Here is a 15,020-nt window from a genome sequence, read left to right on the forward strand (position 1 = left end):
CCCACGAACAAAAGAACTTCTATAAGGAGCTTTGCAACTCTGTGTCACACAACCTCCTGATCAAGGAGATTGTTGAGACTAAAGGATGAGAATCACTCAGTGCATCTGCTGCAGAGGAGGGTCATGTAAAAAGGGAGACACCCCTTAATGCTTCCAAAGAAAGCCACTGCGACTCTGGACGTTGTTCTGTACATCTTTGGGAAATCTCTACTTCTACTGCTATTGTGGCTTACAAAACTAAACCTACACCTCGGAGAATTCATTACTCATGGGTTCTTCCTTTGGAATACATGTATTGGGCTCAACTTGACAAACATTCTTGGTTTATTCCTTCTTCCTCCGTTTGGCACCTTGGAAAACAAACGGCTTTAACCTTTCAGGTTATTTCTGAATTTTCTTCAGGACGCCGGCTTATCAACAAGATTTGATGCAGAAACTTCAGTCCTCCATCTCTGCTTTGAACAGAGTATATGAACAAAATAAGAAATTATACAAAGCATTCAATGACTCCATTGCTAAGGATCTCCGCCACCTGGAAAGCCCTCGTGGATAACTCTTATCTTATCCCAACGCACATCTTTTCTTCCAGTACCACTGACTGTTCCTTTATTGGTTTCTTCCGCAGACTGATAGCTGCTGACTTCGCCTGCATTACCAGATGGAACCCATTCCATTGGCTCAAAGAATCATTTACTGTTGTTTGTCTCCTTTTAGGTGCTTTCTTCATCATTAAAATTTTGCTTTGCATCTGCAATAACACCACTTCTTCGAAGTATGATGAACTCCGCAAGGCCGAATTGTACAACCCCCGGCATTACCTACCGCCGGAGATACCACAACCGCCATAGACATAGCAGACGCCTGGAAAGAGTACGCATATTTGAACTGGATGTTGGAGACCTGGTACATTTGTGTGGAGCGGCGACGCCCCTCCTTGGGGGTCGCCCCCGCTCCAGGGGACGGACTGAATGGAGCAAAGATTTATAAATGTAAAACAGAGCTTTGTAAATGTAAAACAAGAGCTCTCTAAAGCTCAGGCCAGGAGGAGTGCTTTGCAAATGTAAAACAAGAGCTCTCTAAGCTCAGACTAAGAGGAGTGCACTGATACTAGTTATGCAAATTAGGCAACCCTAAGCTGTAAGACTAGATAAAGTACTAAGAGGAGTGAACTGATACTAATTATGCAAATTAGGCAACCCTAAGCTGTAGGACTAGATAAAGTACTAAGAGGAGTGAACTGATACTAATTATGCAAATTAGGCAACCCTAAGCTGTAGGACTAGATAAAGTACTAGGCTGTGTGTGGTAGATAAGATATGCCCTGTGTGAAACATATAAAAACCCCGGATTGTAATCCTGCTTGGGGGCTAATACCTGCTCCGAGACCGTCTGTGCACGGTCACGGTCAGGTCATTAGGCTGGCTGGCGTGCCCCCCTGTGTGTGAGAGCATCATAAAATAAACCATTCGTTGGTTTGCCATCTCCGTGTGATCGTGTCCTCAATCCCGTACGTCTCGTCGTCCTCTGATTGGCAACTCAGAGAAATCTAGCTGCCCTTCAAGACAAAGAAGCGCTGCGGTGCTGCTCGCTTCACCTAGGGTTTACAGACACATAGCCTGCAATCTTTCACAGCCCTGAGTGTTGTTTAAATACATGAAATGCAAACTTATTTGGCAATTTGAGGTTAGACCTATTGACCAAATGTAATATATTTTACCTTCTGTGGATGTATTTCCACAATTAATAAGTAGGTGCACTGGGACTCAGAATAAGCTGTATCTGATTCCAAAGTCAAAATAGCTCCACCAGATCACAAAACTCTTGCGATATTTCTTATTCTCATCAGACTTGAAAGGTGACAAAAATGTAAAAAAGCATGATATGTAATATATGTGTATAAAATCCACTTCTGTGTATTACATAGCACAACACAAAGGGAACATTCTCATAAAACTGTATTATCTTGGGGCTCCCATTCCAGAATGCAGGGAATCCTGATTCCGTTTATCTCAAGGGCAAACACTGATAGAACCATTTACTGGTGACGAGTTCTGCTCCCTCTAATGTTGAAGATTGAACACTAGCCAAGGCAAACATATTAAGCAGGTTTTATTTAAAAGCAGTAATAATACAGACTTCTCCCAGGAGAGATAAAGGGGCCATGGCCAATGTTCTAAAGTCCCAAGAAGTGAGTGTACCCTGCATCTTTTATAGGTTAAGTCTCTTTTTTCTCCAGTTCTCTCCCCCATTATCTCTCCTTCCTGCCTATGTGACTAGGCCTGGTTTTGCAGGTAAGATATAAAAAGTGAGAAGCAGATGGGGCAGGGGGAGGGCCAAAGTAATTCAGTCAGGCAAGGGCCCAGGGAGCATTAATTAACAACTCTTTGCTTGCAGTCCTTGACAAGGGCAGGTAAATTTGGAAATCAATGAGCTCCAGAGATTCTTAACATTCTTAACATTCCATTCTCCCAGGGGCAGTCTCCAACTTCCAGAGGCAGATGACTTTCATGGCCTCCATTTCTTTGATTTGACCCCATCCCCTATTTCTAAACTAGTTGCCTGTCCCTAATTCTGGCTTTAATACCAGCTAAATTTTATCTCAACACCTCTTTACATATCAAAATACAGGTTGATGTTAAAGATGTGGGAAGTTAAATAAGGGTTTATTATTATGAAACAGGCTGATTTAAAGGAATGTAAAAGACCACCAAGCCCTGTTTTCAAAACAAAGAGAGGCATGCACTATAGAGTCATGCAGCAGAATTTTTTTATTGAGGTCTTAGAACAAAAGGAGGTCAAGGAGGGACATACAATTATTGGAAGTATGATTGGAGCATATAATTGGACATGAGTGACTCCATGCTGCCAGACCAATCTGACTGTGTAATTTTTCTTTTCTCTCTGTCCTTCCTTCCTTTCTGTGTGAGCCATACTGATATGCTAATTAGGAAACCCTAAGGTGTGCAGTGATATGCTAATGAGTGAACCCTAAGGTTTTACAGTATGATAAGGAATGTGTGCTGTGCCAAAAAACTATGTGTGCTCAGATAGTTATGCAAATTATGTAACCCTAAGGTTTTAGAGTGTGATAAAGTGTGTGCTGTGCTTTTTGCTGATTTCAAAAATGTATAAAAACCCAACGTTGTAACTGGACCGGTGGCAGTCCTCCTTGCTTGCCTCCCGGAGCATGACTGCCCCGTCGGTACCAGCCACCATTGGTCATTGCCTTGCCATCCTCCGAGACTGTTTTGCTGTATGAGAGAACCGCCAATAAAGAGCTACACGTTGGACCCAACTTCTTGGTAAGAGTCAATTCTTGTTTCCTCTGATCTGTACCTCAGGTGAAGGTTCCTAGGTGCACTTCAAGAAGAAGACGCGAGCCGGGTGCTCACGTCAAAGTACTATAAAATATCAAAGAAATGGTACCTGGGTTTTATACAAGCAAGAGTTGGTTTATTGCATAAGGACATGTGGATAACATGATGAAAGGATTATAAGATTTTGATAAAAAAAAAGTGGTGATATTTTATAAAATGATTAAGCACTATCTACACAATAACTTCAAGGTGTTTTGACAGTTGTGGGAGCAACTTATATCAATTCTTTCATGAAGCCTTGATCCAAATGAGTCCTCCAAAAACATTCAATTGAAGAGCTGAGAGAACACCAGCTTCTATTTAGCAAATGGCTTCTCAGCATCATATGTCAGACTGACAACTGCCCAAGACAGAACTGTATGAAATTCCTTCTAAAATTCTCGAAGTCTGGTATACTCCTGCTATAGGGGATATTTGTCTACATAAATAATATTTCTTCTACATTTTAAAGAGAGAGCCTTGCAAAAGCATCCTAGTAGGTCCATTTCAATTGAGAAACTATTGTTTGCCCTTTTTTTATGTTAAGGTAAGCTTTCAGTAACAGATCAACCCAGGTTGTACATTGGGGCAAATGCTTCAAGACTACTTGGTTGAAGAAAGCACAATATGGGGCCCAAAATCTGAGTAGGACTGAGGGAAGAAAATAATCTATATGACTGATAAGTCAACTAAGAAGTAACTCAGTTAGTCAGTTGAGAAAATGAAAAAAAATGGAACAATGTGATCTTATTTACTTCAGTGAAAAGAGATCAACCAAGAAAAATAACTTTTTAAATGTCAAAACCAAGAGAATCCTGGCTGAGAGAGGCTGCTACAATCAGAGATTTTTTGTGCCAATTAAACTTCAGCAGCCCATCTGTGATGCTATCTGCCTGTATTTATTAAAATGTTGCATGTTCACATCCCTTCATTCAGTGTTCTCTTTCCTGGGAGTCTGTTTTCTGCAGCCCACTAGTATATATTACCACTCGAATTGTATCCTCACTCTAAATCTCACATGTTGATGTTCCAAGAACCTGGTGCCTCAGACTGTGACTTCATTTAAATATATGGTTCCTTTTTAATTTTTATTTTTATATTATGTGGTGCTGGAGATTGAACCTATGGCCTTGGGCATATGAGGCAAATACTCTACCAACTGAGCTATATACCAAGTTCATTATGGTTCTTAAAGTCATGGTTAATGCTAATCCAGTTAGTTGGTATAAAGCCTAATCCAATTAAATTTTTCTCCTCATAAAAAGCAGGAATCGAGGATACAGAAGACACTTCACAGAAGAAGACATACAAACATATGGAAAAATGTTCAACATCTCTAGTAATAAGAGAAATGCAAATCAAAACCACCCTAAGATTCCATCTCACCCCAATTAGAATGGCAATTATCAAGAATACAAGCAACAACAGGTGTTGGCGAGGATGTGGGGAGAAAGGTACACTCTTACATTGCTGGTGGGGCTGCAAATTAGTGCAGCCACTCTGGAAAGCAGTGTGGAGACTCCTTAGAAAACTTGGAATGGAAACACCATTTGACCCAGCTATCCCACTCCTTGGTCTATACCCAAAGGACTTAAAATCAGCATATTACAGAGATACAGCCACATCAATGTTCATAGCTGCTCAGTTCACAATAGCCAGATTGTGGAACCAACCTAGATGTCCTTCAATTGATGAATGGATAAAGAAAATGTGGTATATATATACAATGGAATATTACTCAGCCATAAAGAATGATAAAATTATGGCATTTGCAGGCAAATGGATGAAACTGGAGAATATCATGCTAAGTGAGATAAGCCAATCTCAAAAAACCAAAGGAAGAATGATATTGCTAATAAGTGGACGATGACACATAAGGGGGGGTGGGAAGGGTTAGTGTTGGGGTTGGAGTTGGGTTTAGGGAGGGGGGCAGGAATGGAGGAAGGAAGGACTGTATAGATGGAGGGGAAGGGTGGGAGGGGAGGGGGGAAGGGAAAAAATGGCAGAATGAATCAAACAACATTACCCTATGTAAATTTATGATTACACAAATGGTATGCCTTTACGCCATGTACTGACAGAGAAAAAACATGTATCCCATTTGTTTACAATAAAAAAAAAGGATACAGAAGAATAGAAAAACTCATGCAAAGTCAAAAGAGAGCAATATAAATGTTAAAGTGTGGACCTCAAAGGAAACCATTCTTGAAGATATGTTGATATAGAGATTCTGGAATTGGCACAAATAATTTTGTTTCATCCTATCTGTGCTTTTTCATGACAGCCCAATGATATTGATGGAGCCCACTAGAAAACATATTCACTGTCCCTGCAGCATGAGTGAATGATGGTACAAATGAATCACATCACATTTCAACAGAATTGAAAGGCTGAGCTGCTGCAAGAAATAATTTTTTTTCTGGAATATTATAACAGTGTTGAGGATACAATTGTTACCTGATGGAGCTATAGAGATTTGTGGCAACCCTCTGCTTTATTAGAAGAATAACTGTTTGGACTATATTTATCTGACTTCAGGACTTGGCCCAGGTAATTTAGTATTAGTGGAAAGCAAATAAAAATAAAAATCTGAAGAGCATGTGATGAAGACTTACTCTTTAACTATAAAATGAAAACTTGAGTTGGGCAGAGCTGCTGAAAATTACAGGTGTGAGAAATGGTATACTCACCCTGAGTTGAACATTTCCAAATAAACACATTCAGATTAAGAATATAAATATTCTTTATTTATATATTCTCCACAGTCTCATATAGTAATGTGACTTGAGAAACTAGTACCAAACAAAATCTAAATTTGATGCTCATTGACACATTTCTAGATACCAAGTCAAAACTGGAGACATTTAAAAAACTGAATATTTTTTAATATTCATTTTATTTGTATATGAAAAAACATTTTGTTAAAAATACAAATAGTATAAGCTAATTATTCAAACTTCATCAAAATATGTTATGAAATTTGCCTCAGTTAAGTTCTGCCTTAGTAAGTTAAAAAAAAGTGTGAGGTCTAAAAGCTCAATGTGTTAAACAAGGAACAATCCATTAGAAGAGGGATGCAGAGGAGGCAGATTCCTAGAGAGCCTACCACTCTATTTGATATACATATTTCTAAAATTATTCTTCAGACAAATTGGTTTGTCACTGTAAACCCTTTTAAAATCACTGTTGAAAACTAAATATGTGACTAAAGTGTTTCTAATATTGGCACAAGAATTTCATAGATATTAATCCAAAGGTCTGTTGGAGAAAAGAGGTGCATGAGTGTTTTTGTTAGGTGTGTGTTTCAAAGGTATTGAAGCAAAATCAGAATAAAATGATTCAAAAATTATAGCAACAAAATTTGATTGAATCTTTCCTTTTGTTTATAGGCACTATTACAGTGGTGAAGTCAAGCAAATACAGGAAAAGTAGCACTTCATACCTAAAAGTGGCCATGTAATTGACTGTGGGCCAGCCCAAGACAAAAAATGTTACAGAATTGATGTTGCCTTCTACCATTTCATCCACAGGGCTTGTTGTTCACTTATCTGTTTGTTTTATTCTCTGGTTCATATATAAGTTATTATTTCTTGAAAGATAATAACCAAAGAAAATTATTGATATTTATTAAATTTTATAGGAACTTCTGGATTTGTTATAATAGGATATTTGCAAATAACCATGGTCAGAGAATGTCTCTGGTGTTCATCTTCAGTGTCTAGAAGAGTATGTTGTAACATGGTTGAATACCGAGGCCCAAAAAGGCCTTTGAAATACTTGGGGAACTGTTTCAACCTCATGATTCTGTTTATAGAAGTTTTCTTTTTATTTTTTTAGCATAATTATTTTAGTCTTCTGTATGTAATACATTTGGATCAACCATCTAATTTAAATTTATTGTGGTTATAAAAATTTATAAGTTACTCCAACTTGCTTACTTTCTAAAGTCTTAACTGTTTGGAATTACCAAGTTATATTAAATTGTTTACAAATATATATTAAAGTAGATGTTCTAAAATATCTTCACCTTAGAGAAATTGATCATATCATTTACCATGATAAATAAAATTTATCATATCATTTTCAGCTTCATTGTTGTGAGATATTCTAATATTTACAATTGTAGGTAATTTTAAATTTTACTTTTTATGATTTTATTAACTTTTACATCCTCTATTCTGGTAAATTTCTGAAAACCAATGGCCTAAAACAGAGTTTAAACTAAGCTAGCAAAGACAAAAACAGGAAGAATACAGTTGATAAAATCATCTTTCATCTCTGTGAATGTTGATGGTAGCTGCCTTTTGAAAAGTCATCATTAGGGCTGGGGATATAGCTCAGTTGGTAGAGTGCTTTCCTTGCAAGCCCAAGGCCCTGGGTTCAATCCCCAACACTGCAAAAAAAAAAAAAAATGAAAAGTCATCATTAAAACTGCTTTTTGAAAATTTCTACTGAATTTCCATTATGCCATTAATACAGGCAATTGACTTTTGGACAGCTTTTATTCTCATGATGGGTCTGAGACTTAGATATTTAGAAGACAATGAGATGGACAAAAATCTTACTTCTTGATGAAATCTAGGTAACAGAAGAAAAAATGTAATTCCTTTGAGAAACTTTTTTTCTATTAACATTTTATTCAGGTCTCTGAATTATATATCATGTGCAAATGTGAATATTTATTGACCTAGAAAGAGTCAATTCAATAGTCCTTTCTCTACATCAAAATGTGCAAAGGGTACCCATTCCTGATATCATGAATATTGATTTTAGCAAGTTTAACAATATTTTCTGTTCTCAACCAAAAATGATAGCTGGTATTTACTGAAAACCTACCAGGTGCCATTGTGTAAAGGTCTACAATGTTTTTTTAGTTTAATTCTCAAATATTATTTGCATAAATAAACAGAGCCATAGAGAGATTAACTTGCCAAAATGAAATAGCTTAAATCAGAAGTGCTAGAATCTGAGAAGGGAAAGAGTACAATTCTGAGCTTACTTGTGTTCTGAAATCTTACACACCTGCAAAAAGACCTGAAAATTGTGATCCCTATGTACCAAGTGGATGGAAGTCACTTTTTGGTCTTAGGATATCTGTTTTTGGCTACTCCAAGATACAAGAATTTCTGACATAATTATTTTAATTATGGGTTTGGAAGAGAAAAATCGTGAACAGTTATGGATATATAAAGGTAGAATGTCTATCTCACAAGTGCTAAAATAAGTATTCCAATAAAGTTTTATAGTAAAGTGAGCACTACAGGCGTCATAGTGTTCTTCAAATTTTAACTCTCAGTCTGACATAGTAGTATCCTATAAACATTAAGAAACATGAATCTGTCTTCTGACTGCAACAATATTGCTATTATTATCTGGAATTGCACTACACTAACATAGATAAAATTCTAATATTTTAGTTTTATGTAATGTCATTACATTTTAATTTTACATAACAGTGGTTCTCATTGTGACATATTTCTCCTTGCATGTATTATCATTTACTCTAATTCATTCCCTAGTACTTCCCTTGTCTTCTTTACCTCTCTTATCCTGTTCCCCATCCTCTACTCTTCTGGCCTTACTTTTAATTTATTTACATTTTTATTGGTTGCATTATAATTATACATAAATATGGAATTCACAATGATATCTTCACAATTTATACAGTATATTTTTTCAATAGTATTGCCCAGTTCTTTCTTTTTCCCTCCCTATCTCCATCTTGATCCACTACCTCTCCTCTACTAACTTCCCTATTTATCTGAGATGCTTCTTTTTCATTCCTTTTTTCTAATTTATGTATCTGAGGATAAACTGACTAAATTAAAGAAAAATAATCTCCCCAAGTAAATTACTATTTTCTACATGTAGTTTAATGCTTCCAAATTTTAAGAAGATGGGTAGGCTAGGACCTGTATCATGGAAGGAAATACCATGAAATATTATAAAATAGTATTCTCCCTCCTTTTTTTATATAGAGAGGCATTATGGTTACATTTTGTGATAGAAATTGCAAATTTACCTCAAATATCCATTGAAAATTGAAGTGAAAACTAATAATCAGAAGCTTATTTAAAATCTCTCTTATGTACACATAATTTTTTGCTGTTAATTTGTTTATTGAAAGAAATATGAGACTAGTGATGACTTCAGTGGGTGTGAGGTTGTTTCCAGAAGTTCGGTCCTTGGGCCGGATGCCAATCCAATAATGAGGATGTTTTTTGGAAGAGGAAAAAGATGGTTTATTGCCTTGCTCACAAAGGAGAAGTGCAGGGCCACCTATTCCAATGACTGCGATTTTGCTCATAATCAGAAACTGGGGTTTTTTATAGAAATGAATGAGAGAAAACAAGTTCAGGAATGAGAGTTCAGGAAGGAGAAAATCAAGGAAAGGAAGATCAGGGAGGAGAAGTTTAGGGTTAAGAACAGGGAGAAGTTTAGAGAAAAGATTAGGAGAAGGTCAGGGAAATGGTTAGGAAAAGAAAATATATATCATTTTAAAGTGACAAGGGATATACTCAAAGCATCAAGTGATCCTCTGTTACATTACTCCACTGTGAACTTCTAGCTTCTATTTCTATGGAAAGTGGGCAACAATATCTCCAATCTCTTTTCTACTGAAAGCAGGAAAAATTAGGGGAAGTATCCCAAAGTCCTTGTTCTCTATCAAGTGGGACATGAGCAGTTAAGGACATGTGGCTGAACAAGGCATACATAGGGCAGAGTTCATGCTAAGTTCACAATAAACAGTGCAGTAAACCATTATTTTTGTAAATATTAAGCACAAAGAAATTAGTATTTCACTCAGTCTCTGAAAACCATGTGAACTGTAACTCATAAACTTAGTGAAAACCAGATCAAAATCATCAATGTAGAAGGATAGGAAGATTTGTAGTTCTATGAAATCAGACTGAAATTAACTCAGGAGAAATTTGCAACTCTTGCATTATTATTAGGCACTCTTAAGAACATTTCCATGATAACCTCCAGCTTTTCTTACTTTTGGTAGGACACACAAAAGTGTTCCTCTTAAGTTATATTATAAACCATTGCTTTTCCTTTTAAATGTCCATGTAGGACTGTGCTCAGGATTTACTCTCCTGCCTGGTGCTTGAGAACAAGTTTGTCAAATCTGACCTTTGTCCTATCTACTCTTAAATGTCAGCTGAGATTCCTCAGAGCTTACTCTTGAGGACAAGGTGCCAAGCATCCTGGCTTCTTTAGTTTTCCTGTACAAGATAAAACAACTGTCAGGATGGGTTAGGCCTGACTCATCATATATTGCTTCTCTTGGATGCATCAGGGTTATTTTCATTGCCATTGACACATCTCTTAGTAGAATGTATACTGGTTAACTTCCTATTCTCTAGGGTTGTCTCAATATCCCTTATCAGCAGATCAGGTGACTCACCAGATGTGCAGGGCCCAGAAAGGGATCCTGTCATTCTTTGAAACTTGAATGACTTTAGATTGAAAAGTAAAAATACTAGTTGCTTTTTCCTTGGTCCTTTCACTTTTTTGCATTATTCATCATGTTTTTGAATTTAAACAACAGGCAAGAGAGTTTCACCTGTTTAAAGAGAGAGTAACAGGTTATAACAGGTATATATAATTGAACAGATACCCCTTTGTTTTAATTGGGGTTAGTATTAGTACTGGAAGTAAGCATTTTATACTCTACAGATTACATAGAAAATACAAAATGAAATTAACAGAGCAAAAAAATTCTTCAGTTTTTGTGATGGCTATGAACCAAGAAAAATGACTTTTATACTCTTGAACCTTTAGGTATATATTATATTCCCTGTATGAGATAAAAATACTCTTTACAAAAAAAATCAATCTTTAGAACACAACTTTACATAGGCTGATATCTAGACTATTTTGGAAACATTCTAACATGGAGTAAGTGGGAGGTAGAGTCTTATCTGGTAAGATAAGACACTCTTCACAAAAAACACAATACAACATTACATCTGAAAATATAAATCAAAGACAGACTGAGACAACTTTTAACTTTACTTTTACATAAAAAGTGGCAGAATCCTTTCATGGTTTACAATATCACCTTTGAACAGATCAGGTTCTCTTTAATACCTTCAAAAATGCATTTAAATTCCAATTCCAGTGTGAAGAGTCATACAAAATTGGACATATAACTTTTTGACAACAGGTTACTTTAGCTATAAAACATCACATGCATGAATAATTACCAATCAAATTTGTTATTTCCATACAAATGGGAGTCTTTTGCTACACCTAATTGTACTTTGGAGAAAACCAACTGTGATACAAAGTTGCTCCCCACCCTCTCTGGTGCAGCCATTTTCCCTGCCTCCTAACTACTGTCAGTCTGTGAACATACTAGCTAGCTATTGGTTCATCAGTCAGCTTGCAAGTATCCTTCTCCATTATTGGTCCCCTGTTAGCCTGGTGGGATTCTTAAAGATAGCTTCACCGCCATCTTTTCTCTCTTACTTTTCTCTCCCCCTGACTCACTTTCTCTATCCTCCTTGCTTTCACACTCTTTCTTGGGCATGCCCTTTCTTTTTCTTTCTCTTTCCTTTCTCTTTTCCTCTAATTTTCTCTCTTACCCTGCAGGGAGACACTCTATTTGCTTAATGAACTCCCTTATGTGATTTCCTGTGTCCAGCGTGGTTTCCATGGGATCCCTTACACCAACATGGCAAAGTGATCTCTGAAGAGAAGACTTTTTACATTTGACTAAGTTTAAGTATTAAGGTAGAATTTAGAATACAGTGTATGATGACAATAATCACAGGTCTGCATGGGTTAACAAAATTCAAAAGATAGCCTTAAATCTCTTATACATTTAGAAAACAATGTTAATGATCAGAAACTGACTTAGTCAAAGCAAGCAGATATAAGACAGGTCTTCAAATGCTAGTGTTGCCTTTATATGTCAGACACAATGTATCTAAGAGAGCACTTATTGGTGTCTTGCCATTAAGCTTATATAAACCTACATTTTATAATTTTTTACAGAAAATTTAGACAAGGTTTAGAGAGATAGAGTTCACAGATGCACATATATACCATGTCACATATGTTTAGGGTGTCTACTATGTTGTTATAAACTAAGAAACAGTTGTTTGTTTAACCAGTTATTGATCCTGCAACTCTCTCCAGACATTTAGTTGGATGAGAAACTGTTATAGCAAGATTTGCTTTGCTCCAGTAATGAATATTCCCTGGCAAAATGGGGTCCCCTGTTAGATCTAAAAAGGGGAGAACATTCCTGTCCCCAGTTCCAACAGACCAATTCTAACTGCAAGATTATACAAAAAATAAACAGAGAGAAACAACCAGAGAGGAACCCCAAAACCATGGCTCACACATGGAAACCTTTAAATTGACCAGGCAAGATTTTTTCCAAGAGACTAACCATAGAATCAGTGAAGTACAAGCCATATCTTAAAAGGGGCATTAGTATATACAAATAAACAGAAAACCAGAAGGGATTCCAAAGACCAAGGCCAACAAACAGATGAGAACCTAGAACAGAAAAGAAGGGAGTACTTACCTCTAGGTTCTTGAGTCTCACTGATTCATGACTCCAACACAGCTGGAGCCACAGATGTTCCAAGAAGAAGCAATCATATGTTCCCACAAAGAAAAATTAGATGTATGGAATCAAGGGTCTTGGTGTGCACACCAAATGGCCAAGACCAAGACCAAATGGCAAAGGGTGTCACAATTTCTTGTATTTAGTTTCTTTTTCCTCAAAGTAAAGCAACTTATAAAACAACTCATGCAGTTCAGGGGAAAAAGGCAGGAAATCCCCAAAGCTAAAAGATCATCAACAGATCTTGGGACAGTCCTTAGGTCCCACCCACTTTTCATGGAACAGCTCTTCTCATTTGGTCTGAGGCAAACTCACACCAACACCAAATTTCTTCAGCAGTCTGCTCTCAACAAACTCAACAGTCATCTTGTACTCTCTTCATGGATTTGGGAGTCACTTGAAGGTGAAGCCTGATCAAGAAAGTTGGAGCAAGGGCTGCCCTCAGGTCCCATCTAGGGTGCCAAATTTATTGCCAAAAGCCCAGTCCTTATTCCAGATGACAATCTAATAATGAGGACACAGTTTTGAGCAAAAGAAAAAAGATGATTTATTGCTTTGCTAGCAAGGGAGAAACAGGAGACTGCTGTCCTAAAGTCTGCAATTCTCCCTATCAGCAGGATCAGGAAGCATTTATGGGGGTGATTCAAAGAAAATGAGTTTAGGGAGGAGAGTTCAAGAATGAAAAGATCAAGGAAGAGAAAATCAGAGAGGAGAAGGTTAGGAAAAAGAAGATTAGGGAGGAGAATTGTAGGGAAAAGAAGATCAAGGAGAAGGTCAGGGAAAAGGTGGGGGAAAAGATAAAAATATCTAAGTTTCAAAGCTACAAAGATATAGTGAAAGTATCATGTGATGTGTTGCAAGGATAGTAGTCAATTCTTTTCTGTTAATCCTAAATGATTTCTCTATGGTTATTAACAGAGAAAACATTAACTTCTTTCTAAAACTTTGTTCATTAAACTGCCTGTTTTTTAATTAAAATTTAATTTTTTTAAATACTGTACATTTCTAACATAGTAATTAAAAACCAACTGTTTTAAATCCTTTTTTTTCCAATTTAGAATGGAAAATCCTGAAAATAAAATCAAAATAATACTCTGGAAATACTGTCACCAATAAGCATGAAATGGAGAAAATATATTATTTTAGCCAATTAGAAAAACACAAATCCTCTGTATTGTACTTACTAATTCTCATCTACTTCAATTAAATAAATATGTGGCAGTTGGTCAATTATTTATCCCAATTTAGTTTATTTCTTTGAGCTAATCCTAATGACTGAAAGCAGTTTCCTAAAGAATCTGAAGAAGTGATATAATAAAGAACCAAAGACTGCCACTTGCCTTTTATGACAGAGAACAAATAGCCTTAATACTGAATGCAATTAAATGATCCAGTACATCACCCAGTCTTTTGTCCAAGTGTGAGACGTAAAAAGACACACATTTGGTATTTCAGGGGCTGTTTCTGTTTGGTTGTTTCTTATTTTACAAAATTATTCTTTCCATTAAGATGGTTTGTGAATATGTTTAAATGTTTCTTATGAGATCAGACATGTAGAAAGCATTTTGAAAAATTGTGGTCAGAAATTTTGCAAGACAGCAGCATTTAATAATTATTTCATCAAATATTTCTGTTTTAAGGGTTTTGGGTTTTCAAAAATAATAAAAATTAAGTAATAATAACAATTATACATGACTCATATTTTGAAATATCTAATAAACATAAAATTCTTGAAAACCTATTAGGAACTGTTTACCTAAAATAATGTTTACATCAATGGATATAGAGTTTGTGACTTCATGAAAACATTCAGGTGACCTAAAAATTTATCCCGCAAGCAGCATGTGGAAAACACATGGCATAAATTTATTTGAGATTGGTAAGATCAAAATTAAAAGTCATCTATAGAAGTAGATGGTAGGCAATTTTCCCCAATGTATCTAAAAATAGCAATTTTCCTGTAGAAAAGAATGTATACAATAGAATTTTAGCAAAACATATTAACAAAACAGAAACCCATTTGTATTCTTGCAATATTCAGAGCAATAGACACCTTTAGATAAAGAAAAAAAGATCTT

Source organism: Sciurus carolinensis, unplaced genomic scaffold, assembly GCF_902686445.1.
Source record: "Sciurus carolinensis unplaced genomic scaffold, mSciCar1.2, whole genome shotgun sequence".
Lineage (NCBI taxonomy): Eukaryota > Metazoa > Chordata > Mammalia > Rodentia > Sciuridae > Sciurus > Sciurus carolinensis.